This window comes from Mus caroli, unplaced genomic scaffold (genome assembly GCF_978045245.1).
Source record: "Mus caroli unplaced genomic scaffold, Mus_caroli_1 scaffold_9, whole genome shotgun sequence".
Lineage (NCBI taxonomy): Eukaryota > Metazoa > Chordata > Mammalia > Rodentia > Muridae > Mus > Mus caroli.
The window spans coordinates 91,584,733-91,607,352 of record NW_028227264.1 but is presented as its reverse complement, the minus strand read 5'-3'; the positions used below and the strand labels follow the sequence as shown (position 1 = coordinate 91,607,352).

The following is a 22,620-nucleotide window of genomic DNA, read 5'->3' as shown; positions in this document are numbered from 1 at the left end:
CTGCCCATCTCTGCTTGCCTACCTCTTGGGATTTCAGGCAAGTGCCATCACACTCAGCCTTGTTACATGGGCTCTGGTTTTCAATCTTGGCTCTTCATTCTTGTATAAAAAACACTTTTCCAACTGATCCATCTTTCCAGCTCCCAGAGCCAAGGAACTTCTACATGATAATATGCCTACAGGCTATAACATTTCAGGCTTTGCAAGTTTACAATTATTTCTCTGTCCAATAGATTTTATAGAAAACTGAAATGAAGCTTTTTATTATTTATCAGCATTGTTCACAAAAAATGTTGTATGATATGTGAATTTCTCAATTTTAAATGGTGACCCTTGGAGATTTGACTGTCTAAATCCATTTTCTTATCAGGATTAGAAATGACAGGTTATTCTAATGCCCCAGTATTAATTTCTAAGGCATATCTGTGTATGTCATCAGCAAACCCTTCAGTGAATTTTCTGGATTTCGATTAGTTTGTCCTAAACTCTTGGCAAGCTAAATTTCTCTAATAGTCTTCAATTCATTGCATTAAATGCCTGTTCAGCCTTGGATGATATATTGATTTTTTTTCCTCAGCAAAGTGACAAATACCATTTTCATGACCATAATAGAGATTGATTATATTTTATGGAACACACATAGTGAGAGAGCTGATCTCAGTGAGACAAACAAGGGCCTTCCAAAAATGAAGTAAAATATGAATTAATAATGAAGCTAATGGATTCTTCTGTTGGTGATGAGATAGAAATAGTATTGTAAGAGAAAAATGAAACAATTTTTGGCAGAACAAACTGCAGAACTGGACCAATTTCAGTACTTTGAGAGCTTCTGGTTCTATCAAAACTTTTAAGCAAGTGAATAGTCGCAGCCTTCAAAGCTTAGGCTCTGACATGGGCACCTCCAGCCTACTTGAGCATGCTTAAGTTAGAGCAAAAGTCAAGCAAGATCAATGGGAAGTTTATTTGACATATTATAAGCCTATGGGGAGTAGTTAATGTTTCTGATGCGATTTATGCAATTTTTATTTAAAATTCAACTGGTTCCACTTTCAGTCTAATTTTTAAATAATTAGGGTAGAACTTGAGCAGACAAAAATGTTTTTTATTATTCTGCCTTGCTGCTTAATGATCACTAATTGAACATCTAAGAGATGTTACTTATATCATAAAAATGCATACCTTGTCATAGTCTTAAATTCTGTAGACCCCAGTGGGAAATGAAGAGACATTAGAGCCAAGTTGATCTGAGATGTTGAACTAAACAGTGTTAGATGGAGAGACATTGCTAGGGGATATCATCACCTTTTCTCTTTTCTCTAAGAAGAAAGGAAAGGGAAGGAAAGGGGAAGGGAGGGGAGGGGAGGGGAGGGGAGGGGAGGGGAGGGGAGGGGAGGGGAGGGGAGGACAGAAACACACAGAAATCAATCTATGCCTTCTTAGAATGGTACCTATTTATTTACCTTCTGTCTTTATCAACAAACATTGTACCCAGTATTGTATACAGTACGTGGTACAAGTCTTCCAATATCTGCTAAGTGAGCCCCCACCTTCCTGACAGTGATCTAGATAAAAGTTCTACAGACTTGCATAATGTACACAGTAGATAGATAACAGAAAGCATACACTCATATAAGCATTCACTTACAGAAACATGGGAGACAGCTGGTAAGTGCAGAAGTAAGGGAAGAAAGACATCAGCACATACAGAGACTATTAAAATCCATGCAAAGATAATGTTACATTCTGGGGGGGGGGGGGGAAATCTGTGAAACGATATGCAAGATAAAGCATTGATTTGAAAGAGCAAATTAGATTGAAGCATGTCATCTGACTTTAAGGTAAACAGTAACAGACTCCTGTGCACATCTGCAAGTGAGTTTTAAGTTCTCAATTAACAAAGCACATAGCAATTAGTGTATTTTGAGCTAGTGATAAGGACTATGGGATGCTGTATGATAAAGTTCTAATCTTTGTCAATATATGATGTAGATTGATGAGTCACAGTGGGAAACAAGGGGCGTTAGTGAAGCTGAACAGTATTTCAATATATACAGAACATCCAGAGATTCCAAGACTTTTTGAAAGTCTTGTTAAAGAATATGGTGTCCATTTTTTAAATAGCTCTGTGGCTAAGTCATCCGAATCTAGAGTTAACTGTTTCTTTTTCTTGTGTTAAGAGATTCCTTCGCTATGACTTCTCATGTCGTTTGACCTTCTGATTTTACATTTATGCAAGAACTCAATGAAGGACGAGCACTTGCTCACGTGACTTTAAATGTAATTTCTGTTGGGGCAGTGGGAACATTGTGGTCCTACTCTATGGAACCCTGCCTTCATGCCTTTATTGTCAATGTTTCCTGATGAGGGCTAGTGAATTTTTAACATTTTGATTTAATTTATGTCATAACTTTGATAATTTGGCTTTTGCTTCATGTCTCTTAACATTGAAGTTAAACTAAACTTTGGTTAAAATCAACTACTTGAAAATGTGGGGAAAAAATTGAGCATTTCATATCAGAATTAAATTCTTTATCGAAATATTTACATTTACCAAAGACATTTTTCTAACTCTTAAAATTTATAAATTTGTAATGTTCCATTTAAGCATTGATTTGGTGAGTGTAGAGAAAGGTCCTTCTTACCCATGTAGAATTACTGATTTCAATTTTATCTGTGGGGCATCCTTTTCCGAATGGACTGATATTAACTGCTCCCTTTTCGAGCTATAATATTCCATAAGAACCAGATACCTCATCATGTTAAGTCAAGGAATAAGTAGAAGTTAAGCCTATTCATCAAATGGTTACATGACAGAATTTAGTATAAAAATTCAGGCACCAGATATAGGTATTTACTTCATATTCTAGTTCTTGAGAATTGTAGGTCTTTTCCATCAATATAAAGACTGATAGAGCAATTAAGATAGAAGGCTCTTTGAATGTCGATGTAGCATATGTACCCATTAACTTTTCTAAGTGATTTTTAAAGGCCGTAATTGCATTAAAATATGAGGCTTAATTAAGCAAAAGGAATGTATTCCCTTGTAACCATCTTTGTGACACGATTGCCTGAAAAATTTAAAGATCTGTGATGAACATTTCATTTATTTTTTTCAAATAGCTATACATTTTTAAACTACTTGAAAGTTAACATGTTTTTTTCCTTTCAAGTTCCTTTTTAAAATGAGAGCATTTTTCATTGTTCAGATATTAAAACGATAGTGCAGTACGTAAAGTGGAAAGCCTTAATAGCGTTCTATTTGTCACGTCCACTGTGAGTGGAGGATTTCTGAAAACTAAAGCGGAGACATCAATATTCTTGAGACCACATCACTGTTTACCTTAAAAGTCAGATGGCATATTGCAGTCTAATTTATTCTTTCAAATCAATGGTTTATCTTGAATATTATTTTATGGCAGCACAGATTGTTTTCATAATGGGAGATTATCCCTGCAAAGATGTTAATAATATGCATACGGCTTGATGTCCCCCTTGCCTTACTTCTGCATGTGCTAACTGTCTCCCATGTCACGTGAAGTGAATGAGTACCCTCAGTTCTCTGTCTATCATGTATTGTCATGTGACTCTGTAGCTGCTTTTCTAAGGTGGACCATACTCACTGTTTTATTGTTGCTGTAGAGTGTATACAATGGGAATCTCAATTGACTGTTGACATAATAGATCAAGCCAAGCTCCCATGGGTTGGCCCCTTCCAGAATCTTCATCAGTACTAAACATTACTCCTATTGTTATAACAATGTGACTGCGTTGTGGATACTTTGCTTTTTTTTTTTTAAGTGGTCACTCAACCTAACATATCTTTTTAGGAATTGTCAGTTAACCTATATTTTATAAAAGAAGTAACTGGGATAAAATTAGCAGAAGCAGAATAGAAAATATTCTATTCTGAGATGGATTAATGAAAATCTTTTGCTGACAATAGTTGAAAGATATTCTTGGAGATAACCCAGGACATTCAAACAAAAGAAAATCAATGAGATTTTGGCTTATGATTTTGGAAAAATAAAGGAAAATATCAGTGTTTACTTTGAGCAAAAATAATTATTGCTACTATACTCCTAAATAAAAATAAGGAGTTGGGTTTTAAATTTTTGTTCAGTATCTCTTGTCCCTCCTTTAGTTCTCATCTTCCAAAATGCTCAGAGGAATTAAAATAATGTATTCTATAAATGTACTCAAATCTCTAGTCACCATGAATTATCTCCAGTGATTTATAGTCTCAATGTCTAAAGTGGCTCTGATAACTTCAGAGTTGGAGCAGAATGCAGGCCAGGTGATTCTTCAGTCTGCGTTTGGAGAAAGGGTGGAAAAGAAAATTTAATTTGCCGATAGAGTAATTGAAGATTCCTTGCACTGAATTTTGTGATCTTTTCTATGAACATCTCTCTCTTTCTCTGCTCCCTAGACAGATAGAGTCATCTACTCACACATAGTCCATTCCATCTCTATCCTTCCATCCTTGAAAAAATGACTCTTTCTCTACCTGGCTTTCTTTTAAAAAATCCTAAACCTAATCTCACTTCTTACATGTGATCTCTATATGTCCACAATGAGCTTCCTCTTATATCTCTTTTTTCACATTGCTGCTTGTGAATCGTGTATGATTCTTCTCTGGGTCCCACACATTGTCTTAGACAACCAACATTCCATGAACATGGTTGAAATAGGAAAGGAATGATGATGTCAACAGCCAGCCAAAGCCTGCACTTTTGACCCTGCTCTGGGAGAACATGCTGCTCGCCTTCTAATTGGATGTTCCTTGTTTTGCCGAAGACAACAAAAGCTAATGCCTGCCATTTATTTGAGCATGTAACTGCATATTTAATTCACAGAATGTTGAGTGATAGTCAACACCAAATTAGAGCTTCTAGATGCTATTTGAAATTTATCTGATAAAACAATAGTGGCTCCCCCTTGTCCTTCTATCATGCAGAAGACCTAGCTTGCCTAACTTTTTAAAATTAGTTTAGTTTTCTTCAAAGAAAATTACTTTAATGTTTACAATAATTCATCAATAGTTGCAATCGAACATTGTACTCTTGTATTCTGAATATAAGAATACAATATCCTTATATTCAGAACATTAAGGATAAACAACACAGACACAGGCTCTTAAGGATTTTTAATTTCTGTGCTGTGTTCATTAAGCATAGAGCTAAGTTACATGATCTGTGCTCCCATAAGTAGAATTTGGCAATGTGTTTATAGCACATTTGAGGTGTTGTTCATGTGAGTGAAAAATAATACTTTTTGAGGTTGCAAAATAAAATTCCATTGACCAGTGTTTGTAAGACTGTCTTTAAAAAAATCAAAAACCAAAAAACAACACTGTTCATTTGAGGAAGAAGAGGTGCAGGAGACAGCTACCCCCTAATAAGCACAGTTCATCATTTATTTCCTCTCGTATTTTGAAAACACTGGATAAGTCACCTTGGAGAAATGGAAGCAATTTATTAATTTGTCACTTGCCCGGGATGAAATTGTTTGGAAGAATAAAGCAAAGAATACTGGACATGCTTGCCTTTCTTTAAAGCCACATTACTGTCCTGTAGGTTGGTCCTGGAGGAGCAAGTGTGAGATTGCAATGTGTCTTTACAAGGGTCTCAGTGGGGCTTCCCACCCTTGCCTCTGCAGGAGACAGCTCATCAGTTTAATCCTTATGTTTTAGTCAACCTTTCTTATTATGCAGACAGGGCTCTGAGGCTCTGCTGGATTTTGACTCTGGGAATGAATTGATGGGGCTCTTTGATCTTAGCTGTGTATTGCATCTGTTTTATCTTTCTTCTTAATGCAGTCTTCCAAACTCCAATTCTAGCTGGCATTCCTCAAATAAATCCATAATTACACAAACAAACAAACAAAACCTTGCCTCTGACAACTCAGATTAAAAACCTCATTCTTTCCCCTGTGTGGCATAGTGAGCTTTCTTGGAAAAGAAAAAAAAAAGTAATTTAATTCACTACTGTGGACAAGACCAGAAGATCTGAGAGGATTTAGGTACCAATTGGCATGTATGTATCTCATGGAATAGGGGTCATATGTAAGGAAAATGGCAAGCATCAGACTTGCAATTACATAAGTTGGTATAACATCATTAAACCTTATTAACAAACCATATTATAGGGACCTATATAAAACAGGACCTACTTAGAAATTCTACCAAAAAATATGGACATAAAAAGAAATTCGCCCTTCTATGAGAATGAGGAAATCTGGGTTGCAGAGACAATTATTTTAATCATACAATTATACAATGCAATGAGTTTCAGGATAGGATGCTAAAATATCTTTTTCCCATATATATCTTTAAAATAAAATACATATCTTCTGGTATGTATGAACTGGGAGTAAAGACATACTGAGAAATACTGAGAAAACGGTTTCTGTTTTGGTTTCTCTGTGTCCTTGAAAACACACAGAGTGCCAATCAGCATTCTTGATGTAATTCACTTGATATTAATCTAACATTTTCAAAATTTGTATTATTTTTACATTTAATTCCCTTGGCTCTTCACTTTTCTTTAAGTATACCATGATCTTGTGATGATAATGTAATGTCAGCGCTGTCAGAATAATTCCAGCTGAACAAGGAACTGATGGCCCCTAAAAAGCCAGGGGCCTTTGAGAGTTATGCAAATGTCTCTCAGAGAGGAAGATGGCAATATGGCTGTCTGCTCTGTCTGCTCTGTTTAACGCAGACTTTATCCCAACATATGTGAACTGAGTCTACAGATAACTCTTAGTGCTTTGTCAGAATATATGTTTTTCTTAGACACAGAAAAAGATAAAATGAGATTTACCCAGGACTTGACTCTTCATCACGATTACAATATTGTTTTCATAGCATGTGTAGATGTGGTCCACCCTCAAGCTCCTGCGAACTATCCAACTGGGAACTTGGATCTCTCAAGGCTATTTTACTTCTCTTAGAATCACTCCGCAGGAAGTAGATGTGAAAGGTTACCCTATCTTTCTGTAGGCGCAACTGCTCAGAGATATACCGAAGAGAGCTTCCTTCTTGTATCAACTAGGTCTATCTTGCTACAATTGCAATACGGTTTTATTTATTTACACAATTACTGGTCCAACTTGTAGGAAAAGACCTAGTACCCAGTCAAGCATAGGTAAATGATTTAAGTGTAGTTCACTCTGTTTCCTTCACCTCAGCTTGCTTGGTTTCATAAGTCACACACAATGCTTTTAGAATAGTGGAACAGAATGCCCATATTCCAGACTATGAAGATTCTCAGCTATGTGAACTTCTTAAAGGCTTTATTTGATCTTTTCCACATAAGATGAGACAAGACAGATTAAAATTAGTGGGTTTTGCCTTGTGCTTTCTTGTAATAGATATTTCTATCACAAGAGTGATAGAAAAAGTATGTTGGGTGACTCTTCAGACTATTGATGTAATAATAAGAAGAATCCTAAAGTAGAAAGTCAACTTTTTACATCAGAATTAGTATTAAAAGTTCTAAGCAATGTCCTACACAGGCCTGGGTGATTATCAGTTCTGACCTACTTCATTCCTGTCTTGCTCTTTTGCTAGTTCCTAGTAGGAACTGAGCTGTGAAATTGTCCTCTATCACACTAAGTCTCTGAAGCCTTTATCTCCAGAAAGGATGCTAGACAAAACATTTGTATTGAATTTGTTGGTGGAGAAGGACTGACACTAGCATGCCCTTGCATAGACTTCCTGGCTGTTCCTTTGGTCTGTGGGTGTCACTTCGTAGTGTCACTTCTTAAACGTCTTTTGTACTCATGAACTCTCAGAGGACCAGTTTCAGGTCCCAGCATTTGCCAAGTGATTGTCGTTTTCAACACCATAATCATGAAGAAACAGTGAAAATGTCATGGTGGTTCTGGGAAGATGCATTTGGGAAAGTACCTGAAACACAGCCATGAGGACTGGGATTCAGATTCTATCACCCACCCACTTGTCTGATGGGTGTGAAGGCCTGCCTGTATTCCCAGTGGTCAGAGTTCAAATCCTACCACCTACTCTAATGATATCAGTGTTCTCAGTGCTCAGAAAGCAGAGATGGTGGAATCACCAAAGCAGACTAGCTGGACAGACAGACAGACAGACACACACACACACACACACACACACACACACACACAAATAGAAGTCATGAAATCTACTAAATCATTGTAAATAAATAATATGAAGATTATGCATATCAGAATACACTGCTATTATTAAGCTAAGTAGTGCTTCATGAATACCATTTTTACAAGTATATTTTGAGTCTGTGTTACTCTTGGCTATGTTATAAATGTTTTCTTGTGGATTTCACTGGAAGAAATCCTGAAAAGGGAAACAAAATCCAAACAGAGAACCAAATTATATTTCCTCTTTTAAGATTTTACCTGAATGCTAGACTTTTACGTTTAGAATATTATTTTTTCCATTCTCTTTTTAAAACAATTACCCTCAAGCGAATCAAGGGAATTAGCTCTTGGCAAAAAATAAATAAATAATCATGAAAGCTTAGCAAATGCTTCCAGAATTATTACAAGCTATGCCATATCCGCTTACAATGGTCTTACTGATTAAACCATTTAGGTTTAGGTAGCTGTATAAGGAAAAGACATGAATATTTGGTTCCGCAGCAAGAAAGTAGGGATCACAGTGAAAGGATTGTGTTAATGCCTTATTTTGTTATTGGGCCAAACATGATGAGTATAAACTACAACTGCATACCTGTGTTACAAGAAAGAAAATAGATCCAGGTTTTTAAAAATAATTAAAAAAAAACAAAATCATTGTGTCTTCACTGATAAACATGCTTTGAAGATGTCACCCTTCTTTTCATGAGGAATTATATAGCCAATTGTTTTTCTTTCCTTTGCACCTGCCAGGAGTTAACTAAAACAGAATAAACTAAAAATTGTGCCTTCATTGCACATTTGCACTGATTATCAGCACTGAAAATGGCTAAGTTCTGCTCATCAAGGTAAGCTATAAAGGAGAGAAATATATCCTTTGGTCTTGCATGAGTTTATACTTTAATGTTCCCATGTTTGTTAACAAGCATGCCATTCTTACTCCCTGCATTGCCCACGGTAGACTATAGCTTTGATATCCATGGCTACCAGCTGGGATATCTGTCATCACCAAAGAGCTTGGTTGAGAATGTGGAATGTCAGGCTCCATCCAAAACCACTGAATCCAAATCTACACCTTGCCAATAGTCACGGAGTTTTCCACTACCATTTAAAGTTGAGAAGAAGAGGCAAACCGGAGATGTGACATCAGTGGCTGTATTGAACTGAATCCATTTCTTAGATGAGGTTTTCATATGCTACAAGGGCACTAGCTATCAACTGCTGTTTAGAATGAATTGGAAGGACAGTGATAGTGCCTCTTGCTGATAACACAACCCATTAGTTATCAAGTATATTTGGGTATTGACTGTATCATCTAGCCTATGACCTAATGCATTTGGCAATTGCCTTTCTTCCGTACGTTCTGTGGACAGTTTACAATAAGGTAATAAAAGCAATGGGTGACCCTAAGCCATAGCTGCTTACCAATGCAGATATTCTGATGGCTAGAGTTGCCATGCCCAAGGCAGTATAATTGGTAGTTGGATCTTCAGAAATTAAGAAACACATTTTTTTTGAATGGGGAAAAACATAACACTTTATATATTCTTAGGCAAGTACCAGGAGACCCTGAGAGGATATCTGGAATTAGCCTGCCTTGTCAGATTTGTCTATTCTGGAAGCCAAGGGATACCTTGGGTTTTAAGCACATGGCAAGCTTTGACATTATTATCAGTTCACACTTATTACATACAGAGAACATATGTTATATGGCTTCTTTTTGCTGCCCTAGAAACCCTAAGCTCTATATTCTTCTAGCATGTAGAAATATTCATGTCTCTCTCTCTCTGAAAACAAAAAATTGTATGTTTGTACATGAGAAGAGAGCTCCTAATTTTATAGGATTCTAAAATTGGATAGAACATAGGAATATAGCCTGAATCTCTCACTCTGAATTAAAATCTTGTCTAAGGAAGGCATTCTTGGAAAGAGGAGATGCTGAGGGCATACCAACATTTTGAAATTTAGTACATGAAGAAAACCTACTCAACAACAACAAAAACTCCAACAAATGGTATTGAAAGTAGTGTGGAAATAAGGACTGGAAGCAAGAGGTACTAAGGTGTGACTAGGGCACAAGTGGACATAAAAGTCTGTATGCCCTCCCTGCTTATTACCCAGCCACACAAAACTGTGACAACCATTCAGAGCTCTGGCAAAATGGAAATTTCTAGAACTATTTGGATAGATTTGTACAGAAATCAATGACTCATGCAAGCAAGAATGATGACCTTTCTTTACAAAGTGTTTTTACATAAGTTAATATTTTAAAAACTACATAAATGTGTGTATACAACTATGATATTGCAAAGTATGTACATTTATGTATATATAGATCTATGTATATGTATGTGTACACACACACACACATATATAAAATTATACCTATATCTGTCTATATTAAAAATTGTCCAGCAGGAAAGTATGTAGTATGAAAAGGAATTCCTTTTATTCCAAGACCTTTCTCTATTCAGGAATCTATCATGAGCAATTCCTGGCATAATTTTTACAGATAGTCTCTCAATGTATTAATTAAATACAATATACTTATCATTCAATAGAATTATATATGATATATGGCTTTGTACTGTTCTTTGTTCTAAAATGCATCGTAGAAACAACTTCATCTCAGAATGTCTTCCTTTATTTTAGTAACCTCATGGCATTATTCTGATTTACCTTTTCTCCTATGAATAGTGCAACATCTGGGTTTTCCACCATGCACTGTCAATCATATGTGACCATATGTAGATATATAATATGTATTATACACAGACACATGCACACACACACATACATATATGCATATATATGCCATATATTTGGCTGTATCTATATGTGTATTCCTAGGTTTTCACATTCAAAGTCCTTATTTGTTTTGACTGAAATGAGTTAAACAACAGCAAATTACTAACCAATTAGCCTAGAAGGCAGAGCAATAATAATTGGCAACATCATTTACTATGCAGTACTTGTAATTACTCCTTTAATTCTTATTCCTTATTGAGGTAGATATTATCACTTCTATTATTGTTGTGATTCATCAATGGAGAAAGGCAGGCTTTGATTCCAGTCATGAAACTTCACCATGAAGTCTTTTGCTGCTTTTTCAAACACTGTTGATTCCCAGTGATTCTGTTGCTGCTGTGCCTGGGATGCGGCATTTATTGGATACCTACTGTATGCTAAGCAGTTGGCATGCATTATGTGCAGCCTTTGTCATGTATTACAATATGTTATTGTTGTCTACCAGCCTTAATGAGGCTTCATAACTTTCCCAAAATCTCAGATGTAATAAGTTAAGGCCGAAGAATAGAAAGGAGATAGGACCTCAGACACCGCCCACCCAGGATGAAGACAGGCAGAGGAGGGAATTTATTTATATGCTTAACGTTATGAAAGGCTGAATTTAAATATGCATAATACATATATGTTATATATGTATATTCAGTATACTTATGTTTTATATGTATAGATATATGGATCTAATATATATGTGTGTATGTATTATGTGTGTGTGTATATATATATATATATATATATATATATATATATATATATCAATGTGTGTGATGTAATTAATTACTCAAGCCATCTGAGACCTAGGTAGAAGGAACTGGTCCAAGAGCCAGTGGGAGAGGATGCAGGGCACACAAGCAAGAGCATCTGCTGCAGAGTCAGGCTTAGTGGCTTGTGTAGACCCCAAGGGGATCTCATCCTAGGAGAGTGACTCGTCCTCATTGACTGCTTCCACCTCTAAAAACATCCCACATACATGTGTTATGTTTATCCAACAACAGTCCATCGTGAGGAGAGGCACTAGATGGCTCTGCTCTAAGTCAGGCTTTGTGGCCATGGAGAGCACATATGAGCAAATGTCAGATTAGGCAGTGTCATTGCCAAGCAAAGAGGAACATGCGGCTTCTCCAAGTGCTGTCCGTTCTCTGTGTATTGCCAATGGTGTAATAGACATGCTTCTGGAAATTTCTAGCTATGTGGATACAGACAGCTTTGTAGCCCTTTAAACCAGACCTGTGTGTCTGATAACATGTTGTTGAGATCAAGTTTTAATTTGTGACTGAAATTTTGTCTATTTGGGGGAATATTAAAAAATTGGTGAATTTTTTTTTCTTTTACATTTTGCGATTTCTACAATCTTGGTCATATCTACACATGGTGTTTTGAGTTGAAAATACCACATGTCCCTTGTTTCAAAATACCTCCTCTCACTTCATGGGGATTGGGTAATGATTGTTAGAAAGTCCCAAAACATGTAAGAATTATTTATATGATAATTATGAGTAATAAGCTAAATAATAAAGATTAGGGTACCTGCAAAGCATTTTATATGCATAATATGCTAACACTGAAGTCCTACCATGTAGCCAACCTGATATCCATGCGGTCTTTTATTTTGTGTTGAAGATAAACAGTCACAATGGTGAAAGAGAAAATCCTTTTTCATGTCCTGTAGTGTGCTTCCTGTTGCCCATCTTCCAGTTTTGAGCCTGTGGATTCAACTACCCTCAGGGTGAACTATTCAGGGGAAAAGTAGTGATAACAGAATTAGAGACGTGCAGGAATTTAACGTGGCACTTCCAGTGTATTATCTTAAGTGTAATTGAGAATACAGAGAAGAGCTGCATGGGATATACGTGAACACTGACTTGACCAATGTGGCTGTTGGAAACCCCTCCCCTCACATGCCATGAATGGTGAGAGAAATTGTGGTCCCTATTACAAGAGCATCGCTCCTTCTAGACATCTTGGTTTACACATCATCATCATCAGAAGTTTTCATTCCCCCAAAGTCAATTTTTTTAGTCTTCCTCATGATCAGGCCATGACTACCTATGAGCAAATACCAAATTTTATTTATGAGTTTCTTTCTTTGGAGAAATCTAGTCTGTTTCCTATAGGTTCTACAGTACATTTTTTATTCTCTTTGAATTCTCTAAGAGAAAAATCCTATCCTCAGTCTGAGTCAAGGTCTCTTAGATAAATTATAGTGTCCTCAGTTAAAATCATTTCAGGGGAGAATTATTGAAACACTTGGCTTGCTTTTTTAAAATGCCCATTTTAACTCTCGTTTTTGGAATTGTGCTTTCATCATTTAAAAATATACCTTTAGGGCCCGGCAGTGGTGGCACATGCCCTTAATCCCAGCACTTGGGATGCAGAGGCAGGTAGATTTCTGAGTTCGAGGCCAGCCAGGTCTATAGAATGAGTTCCAGGACAGCCAGGGCTACACAGAGAAACCCTGTCTCGAAAAACAAACAAACAAACAAACAAAATACCTTTAGATACATGAGTAATTAATATATGTTCATCAATAAAAGGTCCTAAAGAATGAATCTCTGCATTATTCAGATGACGTGCCTAGGCTAAGTAGCCACTCTTCATCAACATACATAACTACTGTGTGCTAGGACTTCAAGTAGCTGCCTGAGCTGTCACAGCTAACCCAATAGGAATAGCACAGTTCCACACAAAGCATATTGGAAGTGATTATCAAAGCTTTTCTCCTTGAAACGGAGCCACGACAACAAACTTCCGTCCTCGGACATTTCCAGCATCTTTGCTCTTTTGCATCTTATGATTCTTTAAAAAAAAAAGAAAAAAAAAGAAAGAAAGAAAGAAAGAAAGAAAGAAAGAAAGAAAGAAAGAAAGAAAGAAAGAAAGACAGCCTCAAAAGATCAAGGTTAAAAATTATATTACTCTCAAGAAGAAACCTAGATCACACTGACATGAATATATAAATAAATTGCAAACATTTCTGAGATCTTCCTATCTAATTCTTGTGGGGTTGTGGGCATTCTCCCCAATGCCACGCCACATACATATCTCTTCCTATTCCCAGTGAGTAGCTTTAAGTCATATTAAACTATACCTGCCTATTCTCTCAGGCTTTAGGATAAATAATCCCAGTGTGGAGACTTTGAACCCTGTTGTGGTGATGTTCTCCCATGCTAAGAGAATGAGTATATAAGACTTCATGTCAGAACATTGCTTCCACAGGGTTGGTTTCAGGCTACCCCATTACAAAACCAGATTCCCCAGGTGGCACTGCTCTCAGACACATTCCTAAGGCAGAGTGAGGCAGGAAAGGAAAACAGAAGGGCATCGGAAAAGGGGGAAACTCTGACGGGTACTTCTGAATCTATATAAATGTGTTTCCTGCTGGTGCCTTAGCTGTTGAATCTGAGGCTTGTTCCTCTATTGTAACTTTGCACCTGGATTGTTGTCTGAACTCTAAACCCTCAGAATGGCATGTCTGAGATGTGACCGTGTTCCTGGCCTCAAATCAATCTTGTCAGCCCTCAGAAAGCAATGCAAGATAATAAGTCGTATTCACCTGATTGCTTTCCTGCACTGAGACAGCTAGTGACGCGTGTCTCCCTGATAACCAGGAGTCTCAGATCTGAGGCAGGGATAAAGGGAAGCTCCGCAGCTTGCGGAATCTAAATTTGACAGTCGATGGCTGAGGAAAGGGTCAGCAGGGATAGATTCTGTGAGAAGGGAACAAAATTTATCTGCCTTGGTTGCGATGATTAGATGTCTCTTTGTCTGGCTTCCTTACAGCGGGTGACTGATTGTCCCTGCCAGCTGGCTAATATCATAATTAGCAAAGTTGCTACCACATCTGCAAAGTTTAATCGAAAAATTTACCAGTGGTACGATGGCATTGTCACCGCGATCCTGAGGGGATCAGAGTCTACTTCTGCTTCAGGTGGAACGACAAGGCTGTAGAGCTGAGATGAGAAACTGTAAACTTGCTCAGCCAAAGGTATGTTTTCTTTATACTTCTACATCCAGAGTTGTCTTATTACGATTTTTATTCAGTAGTCTGGTGGCTTCCTTCCTGTTTTGTGACTGAAATGCTTTATTAAAAGATCCGTATTTTTTGATCATTTAGATGATAATCTCTGAAAATGAAAAACGTTAAGGTTTTATTTTTCAGAAATCTGGAGATTTGAAGAAATAATTAAGTAGCTCTTGATACCGAGGGTGGATATTCGAGAACAATATTTTGCCTTTTTAAAAATCTAGCTAATTTTTAAAAATCATTTTCAGAATAACTCTTCGGCAGCAAATATCAATTGAATACTTATGTTGTGGATATTTATGTATGCTTGCCTAACCATATAAAAGCTGTTGTTTTTCCTTCTTTGATGTGTCACTTATTCAGAAGAGAGAGAAAAGGGTAAACACTGCTATAGAATATGTAGAGCCTATCTTAGTTTGAAGAAGGGATCAAATCGGAGAGGAGTGGACTTTGTAGAACCCTTAAACTAAGTACCCTCTCCTCTTTTCACATCATTTCGGGAAACAGTGTGCTGCTGTCTGTCACCAGTCTGGTCCATGATCGTCCAAACTGTATATTCCTTTCCTTGTGATTTGCTTGGTTTGATTGAATATGCAAGCTCTGGGGTGTTTCCCGAATTATAGCCTTCACATATTGTTAATTAATGAGTGTGAATATTGATGAGGAGAGCCATGTGCCTTTGTGAATATGCCCGTGCACTTTATCTGAGTACAAAGGAGGAGGGAAGGGGCTCAAGACTATGCAGAAGGCAAGGTTGACTTATTTATGCTGTGTCACACCACCGCCATAATTATCCTGGTGATGGATATGCAATAGAATTGGGGGCATACATTAAGGCTCTTTTATGTTCCCTCAATCCAGGCCATTTAATCATGACAAAAAGCAATAATTTGACTTTTGCCTATTACTCTTGTCTTTTGCCGTAATAGCCATTTTTAAGCCCAACAACACTTTCTAAAAATGGATGTGGAGTGCGTGTGTATGAAGCATGCGCATTTCTACTTTCTCATGATTTGATTTCTAACCTTAGATGGCATTATGATCTCCATGTATTGATTTGAAATGTTGCTAATCAGATTTCACATTATCAAAATAAGAAATGGATCACCGCGTGGAATTCTCGGCTTTGGAACATTTAGGCAGGCAAATAATCTAAAACACAGTTTATCAAAATCGTGATATAAATTGACTTAACTTCTCTCAAGTCTTCACTAAAGTTTAATGAAGTTGATCAGAAAAATGGAAAGTGAAGATTTGGATTGTTTGGTTATATCCTGAGCATCAGTTTTATAGGATGATGTATCATGATAGAGATTCTTTGATGCTTTAACTTGGGGTCCTCTTTCTCTAAATCTGCTGTAGAGCAGAGAGGACACTCACTGTATGTCTCAATACACAATTAGATACTGAGTTAGTGAATTTAATTATTCTAGTCCTCTTCAAATATGATTGACATGCACTTCCTCCAAATAAATAGTTTTGGTTCCCAATAAGCTTCATCAACAGAACCAAGCAGATGGTTAGCAAAGTCAAGTTCCAGTAACCACACACTGCTGTTTTAGCCAAAACATTATTTCATGTACTTGAGTGGAGTAGCAAAGGTGTCTAAGAGTTAGCAAGGGCTAGAAAAAAATCACTCACAGCTAATAGCATGGTTTTGCTATTTTTTGTTTGTTTATTTATTTGTTTCTTTATAAAAAACTAAAAATAAGACTATCCCTTAAGATATGTAGAAATGTACTTTTTTCAGAGTTCCAAAAGAATTTAATATTTTCAGTTTAATTTGGTAAGGTAAAGAGACAATTAGTGACACGTAGGAATAAAATGTGTTCTTTCACATGGAAATGGGAATATAATAAATGTCCTGCAGGTGATTGGACCCATCGCAATTTTACTGAAGATTAAAGTTTGACTGACCTTTGTTAGGGTGATTAACCTTTCTGAAATTAAAAACTCCATCTGAATTAGTCTGTCTAATTTAAATGCAAACATCAAGCAGACTCTGAGCTGTTAAAATAATAACAATAAAACCCTTGTGTTTTAATTTTCTTGTTTGCATATCTCAGTGATATGCAGCCTGGGAATGGCCAGAGCTCTGGCAGGAGCATTGCTTAAGCAGAAAAATCTAGAAATAAATGAATACATAATGGGGAACCAAAGTCCCAAGTACTATCTCTTTGCTATAAAACCTAAAAAGCCTTTACCACACCAAAGGAATGGAGCAGGAAGCCTGGCTCCATTCAACTGAAAATAAATGTTCTCCATAGAGAAGCAACGTTCTGAATGACAGCAAGATCTTTGCCCTAATCTCAAAGCAGCAACGAAGTCTGCACTCCATACCTGGGTTAAGTTTATACTAGGGATCCTCAAAGCAGAAGTCTTCTACCACAGCTTCTTGAGAAGCAGTCCTGAAAAGTTGAGTTCTTGCTTATATCTGGAATCTCATTCCCAAGATCTCCTAGAATCTATGGCTATAGTCAGTGTTTTTCCCGAGCTCAAAAACACTACAGGAAACGTAAACTACTTCTCTCTGGAATTTCATGTAACGAGATTTTGGTTTATTCCCCTTTGGTAAATTTTCAGGAAGCTTTTGTGAAAAGTTTGTATATTCACGCTGCTTCAAAAACTACTTTACTTCTCCAGACCATATTCATTTTCTTATTTCTAAGTCAGTGTGTCTTTTTAGCATTGGTTCCTGCCACACAGTGAATGTGTCCTCTTTTTATGTGGACTATTAAAATGGTAATAAAGGTACCCTTCATATGGTATGCAATTCATTTCTCTCTCTTTTCATCAAAGAATCCACTCTGAGTGTGTAAAGATAGAAAAGTCGAAAGAATTATGGTATAAAATTAAGAAGCCTGAGGTGCTATCATTTTTTTTCACAAGCTTTTCATGTGTGCTCTTCACGGGCTTCTCAAAGATAGGCTTCTACAGTAGGCCTGTGAAGAAAGTCACAGAAGAAATACTTGTGACAGAGAAACTGAGACTAATCAACTGGCGGAATGACTCTGGCCTCCTCCAGAGACTTATAATACCTCAAAGCATAGATTAACAATATGTTTAACTAGAGTCTGTTTGCTGTAAGGATAATTTCCTATGCTTATTCATAGGACAAAGATTCACCATAAATTATAAACAAATGTGTTGTTCTGATAAGATGGAGAATATCAGCTTTAGTGTTGGCACACCAAATTGTCAAACTTTACAAAATTCATTCTTTCTATGTTAATACGTGTTTGCTTATTAAAGTAATGCTTACAAATAGCTCTCTGATATATAAAATCCCCCAAATATATACTCTTCACTCTTCAGACATAATTACGAATTTTGTCTAATGTGGATAATCCCCTTTGAGTTCTTACGAGAATGAACGAATGTAGTTTTTTGGAAGACATTGTTGCAAGTATCACGATATTCTGTGAGCATAACTTGCGAAGGTATTAATGCTCTGACATGTCCATACATTGTACTGTCACTAATAATCAAGAGACTTTTCTCATGGAAGAGAATCAGAGCTGGGGGTTGGTGGTGAAATGCGCCCTTCTTGGTGTAGAAAAATGAATTGGTAGAAAAGGAAATGAAAGGAAAAATAAGGTTCTATGCTGTTAAGTCTAATCATCTGGTTTACTTCACTGTGATTTGAAGACGTGTGTGTGTGTGTGAGTGTGTGTGTGTGTGTTTTCTAGCAGTCAGTTCTCTTTCGAATCTAACTATTCCCTGACATTTTCCCTTGTAGTTGTGAAATAACACGGTTTGCTATTAATAAGACAAGATTAATCCATGTGATCTTTCTATGGACTGCATATTTGAGTTGGATTCCTTCTGCTTAAAAACTCAGACTGAGGAAAAGCAGCCATTGATGGCATTTAATTCCTTGCTTATTGTCCCTTGCTGTGTATTGTGTCAATGTCAGCGACTTAAATTCACAGAAGTCAAAAGTCTGCCTCCTGTGAGTAGTTTTATTTCACTGAACAAAAGGAGAACCAAAGTTGCATATGTGAAGGTTTTCAGTAATTTTTTTATATTAAAAAAATAGTCACCTACAGCTTTTAAAGATGTGACTCTGTTCCACAGACATTAGAGTAAAAGTATTGGCTAATCGTAATTAAACAAACTATTTCTTATAATCTGTTTGATATAATCTAAAAGAAGAAAATAAGAAATGATGAACACCCCAACATTAACTTTTCAGATTTAAGAGAACTATTCATTCGTTAATTAGTCCTTAATTCACATGCTTGTTCATCTAGTATAGTCAGGTGGCTATGACCTATTTGACATAGTCTATGCAATTTGTCCTAAAATTAGCACACCATTTAGGTTTTCTTCGAATGCTTGAAAGATGGCTCTGGTGGTACAGAGATTGTTCCACAAGCCTGACAGCCTAAGTTCCAATCTCTTTAAACTGTGGAAATGACTGACATAGTAGCACAGATATTTCTGAATACCAGAGAACCCCCACCTGAAGGAAGGAGGGAGAGAAAAAAATGTGTCTGGGGTAGACTGGGGTCTGTAAAAGTGGACCTGAGATGCTGTTCCAAGCAAAGAGAATGAATTCATTTGACTTCTGAAGCAATTCTCTGACCTGCGAACATATAGCTTACACAGCCATACTGACATCCCCCACACACACACACACAACTTAAGCCTATACAACATATACACACAGAGAGAAATGAAAAGATATCTTTAAGATGTTTATACTTCTTTTTCATGTAAAGCTCATAAGTAACTTTGTTTACCTAACAAGTGTCTTTGCCAAACATACTGTACACCACTTGATGACTGCACTCTTACAGTCTGATGATAAATGTGCCTTTCTATTTGATAGCTCCAATTACAGAAATTGTGTCCCAAAGACAGTGTCTGTCAGGTTTCTGTGTTATAGGAAATTGTACAGTTGTTTATGATCAGTTTATCTAAAGGCTACGTGGTAAGAACATCATTTTGATAAACACTAAAAATGAAGAATAAAAGTTGTTCTAGAATGCTATAATGTGGAGAAAGGACAGCATGCGCCTTAGCAAGAGAACTTTTGTTATCATTTCCTGATTTATTTTCAGGGGAAAAGAAACAGGATTATCCTGAGTTAGACAAAAAACAAATCTCCAGAAGATTAGCCCAGGACATTTTGGACTTGGGAGTGCACAAATACAGCTATCCTTAGTGACATTTCTACCTTTGAGAGTTGATTCTCTTGGTTTATAAGCTGTCTGAAGTTGGCCCAAGGGAGTGTGAACACTCTAAAGTCTACCTTTGTATTGTATACCCTCTCAGGTTTTAGGGAGTGCCTAAGAGTCAGACAGAACTAAGGAATGTTAACTAGTTAGTTAAATTGGATTGAATGCAGCACTTACCATTCAAATAAAGCTAAAGAGACCAAAGCCCTGTTTCATTAGAAAGGGCAGGCGTGCAAGAAGCACACCACAGTTTCAGGAAGAAAAGACATTGAGAGAATGGTTGAAGAGGTAGATGGCTGAGCCCTTTGTTGGTATATCAGATACTTTTAAAAGTAACTCCCACCTTAGCAGCTAAATACTTAGTAAAAAAAACAAAAAACAAAAAAAAAACCCAACCAGTTTCTCTGAACAGAATGGTGCTTCTGAATTATCATTTTGGTTTATGTCTTTAAAGAGACAAAACAAAAATCAGCCAGTTCATCGTATCCATTTTGAGAACAAATGTAAAAGCCCACTAAAGGGCATTGTGTAGAAATGCTAAATAATATCGACATGGAAATAGGGGCGAAGGATATTATCATGACTCAAGCTGTAAAAGAAAAGGAGTCCTGGCAGACAGGATCTCAGTGTATGGGGAAATGAGTCACCCAGAGTCCTGCCTGGAGATGGGAGATTGATTACTAAGTCTGTGCTGAGTCTCCCGCCCCCCACGTTGTATGAATCCTTGAGGATTCACTAACCATTTACATCTTGCTTGGTGGTGATTACACTCTTAGGCAGGTATGAATCAGCCTCGCGATATGGAAACATTGAGGAAAACATTTATGAAAAATATGATCCAATTTCTGAAAATACAGGCCAATTAAAGAGTGAGATTTAATTTTGAAATTTTACTCTGTCTACATAATGTATATATTAGCGACGATTTCTCTCCCCTTCATCCTTCATCGTCATACACAAAATGAGAAATTTTTAACTTATTGACATATTACTGAAGAATCTAGCTTTTTCCCCCAAAATTACACATTTTTTGCATAAATGTGCCTAATTACCTGAATTCAGTTTTGATTAGCAGTGTTAATTGATGCAGCTGTGGACGGGATCTGTTTACCTAAATTACCATGTGCAAACAGCAATATGTCTGGAAGTGAATATCGTAACGTGAAAATACTAATTAGCTAAGACAGATTGTTATTCAAGTCACATTGTGGAGCTTTCTAATGAAAGCCCCAGCTATGTCAGGGCTTTATGATATTCAGACAGAAATGTCTATATTACATATGATTGCTAAATTTAATTCATAAGAGCAGATGGGATGTCAGCCAGGCTTCTTCTGCCTTATCCTTTTATTAATGTGAATATTTTACTCAACTGGAGATATATTCATATGTTTTTGTGGGAGTTTCATTGGATGCTTTGACAGTGTGCCAACCCTGTACACGGAGCCTTATCTATTTCTTGACCAATATAGTTACAGATTATATCCATCCAAAGATGGGGGTAAATAAACCATCTAGCAAGTTTAATTACACCATTTGTTTCATTTAGACTTATACCAGAAAGGCAAGTGAAATAGGCAGCTTACACCATTTTATTTTTGTGTTTTATCTTGCCATCCCAAATAAATAAGAAGGATTCAGTCCTAATATTCTTAAAAATTCTTCAGTGTCCCCTGGGCTAAAGGCAAGTGTTCCTTGTTTGTACATGGTCCCTGTCTTTATTCATTTAAAAAAGACTAAGAGACAATGGTTCTTTTCCAGTGTCTGGTTCAAAATGCTACAGCCTTCTTGTGTGTGCTTTTTTTTCCCTCATTACCCTGTTTACCCTTGTCCTAAAACATGACCTGCTTTGCTTAAGGTTTCTCGCCAAAGAAAACATTCATATTTTACTGTCTCCTCTGGTTCTCTGCTCTCATTAGTGGCAGTGTCCCTAGCAGGTACCTAAAGATTATTGAACCAACCTTACATGTCACAGTGAAGAAATAATGGACCATCTTTCCTCTCCCAAGAGGCTACAGGACTGTGTCTAATGTGTAATGTCTCTTCTTCCCAAAGGCTGGGGAGATAAGGCCTCTTGACTCTACCGGAAGAGCTTAAGATCTCCCATTAGATATTTTAAGATGCCGTGAGCAAAATGGGGATAATTTTCACGATGCAAATTTGAACATAATTATAGTTTGGCCTATTTAATTTAGGTTTAAGTGAGAATTATAATTACCAAAAATTTAATTATTCCAATTATGCAAATTTCTATCCCCAAAGTTTTGTGTAATTTGGGTTCCCTAGGATAGACTGAGACATAGCAAAATTACAATGGAGTTTCATAGAAAGAATAAGAAACATGAAACAATGAATCTAGCTACAGTTTTGCTATGAAAATGTAAAGGTAGTGCTCACTACCCCAGGGAAACTTAAAATGCTTTATAGGCTTAAGTAAAGAGCATCTGGGGTGGTGTGGGAAAGACATTATGTATTAAAT

The 22,620-nt window shown here is 36.7% G+C and overlaps 1 protein-coding gene across 6 annotated transcripts in view; it reads left to right on the top strand.

Moving 5' to 3' along the window:
- Nucleotides 1–22,620, top strand: part of LOC147002716 (uncharacterized) — a 90,225-nt gene that overhangs the window by 46,904 nt on the left and 20,701 nt on the right. For 5 of the 6 annotated variants that reach the window (XM_085843384.1, XM_085843382.1, XM_085843387.1 and 2 more), the window contains one exon: nt 14,716–14,920. The gene's annotated coding sequence lies outside the window, so the exon portion shown is untranslated. Of the gene's footprint in view, nt 1–8,886; nt 8,974–14,715; nt 14,921–22,620 lie in introns of those variants that run through there. The other variant, XM_085843386.1, reaches the window with a different exon arrangement.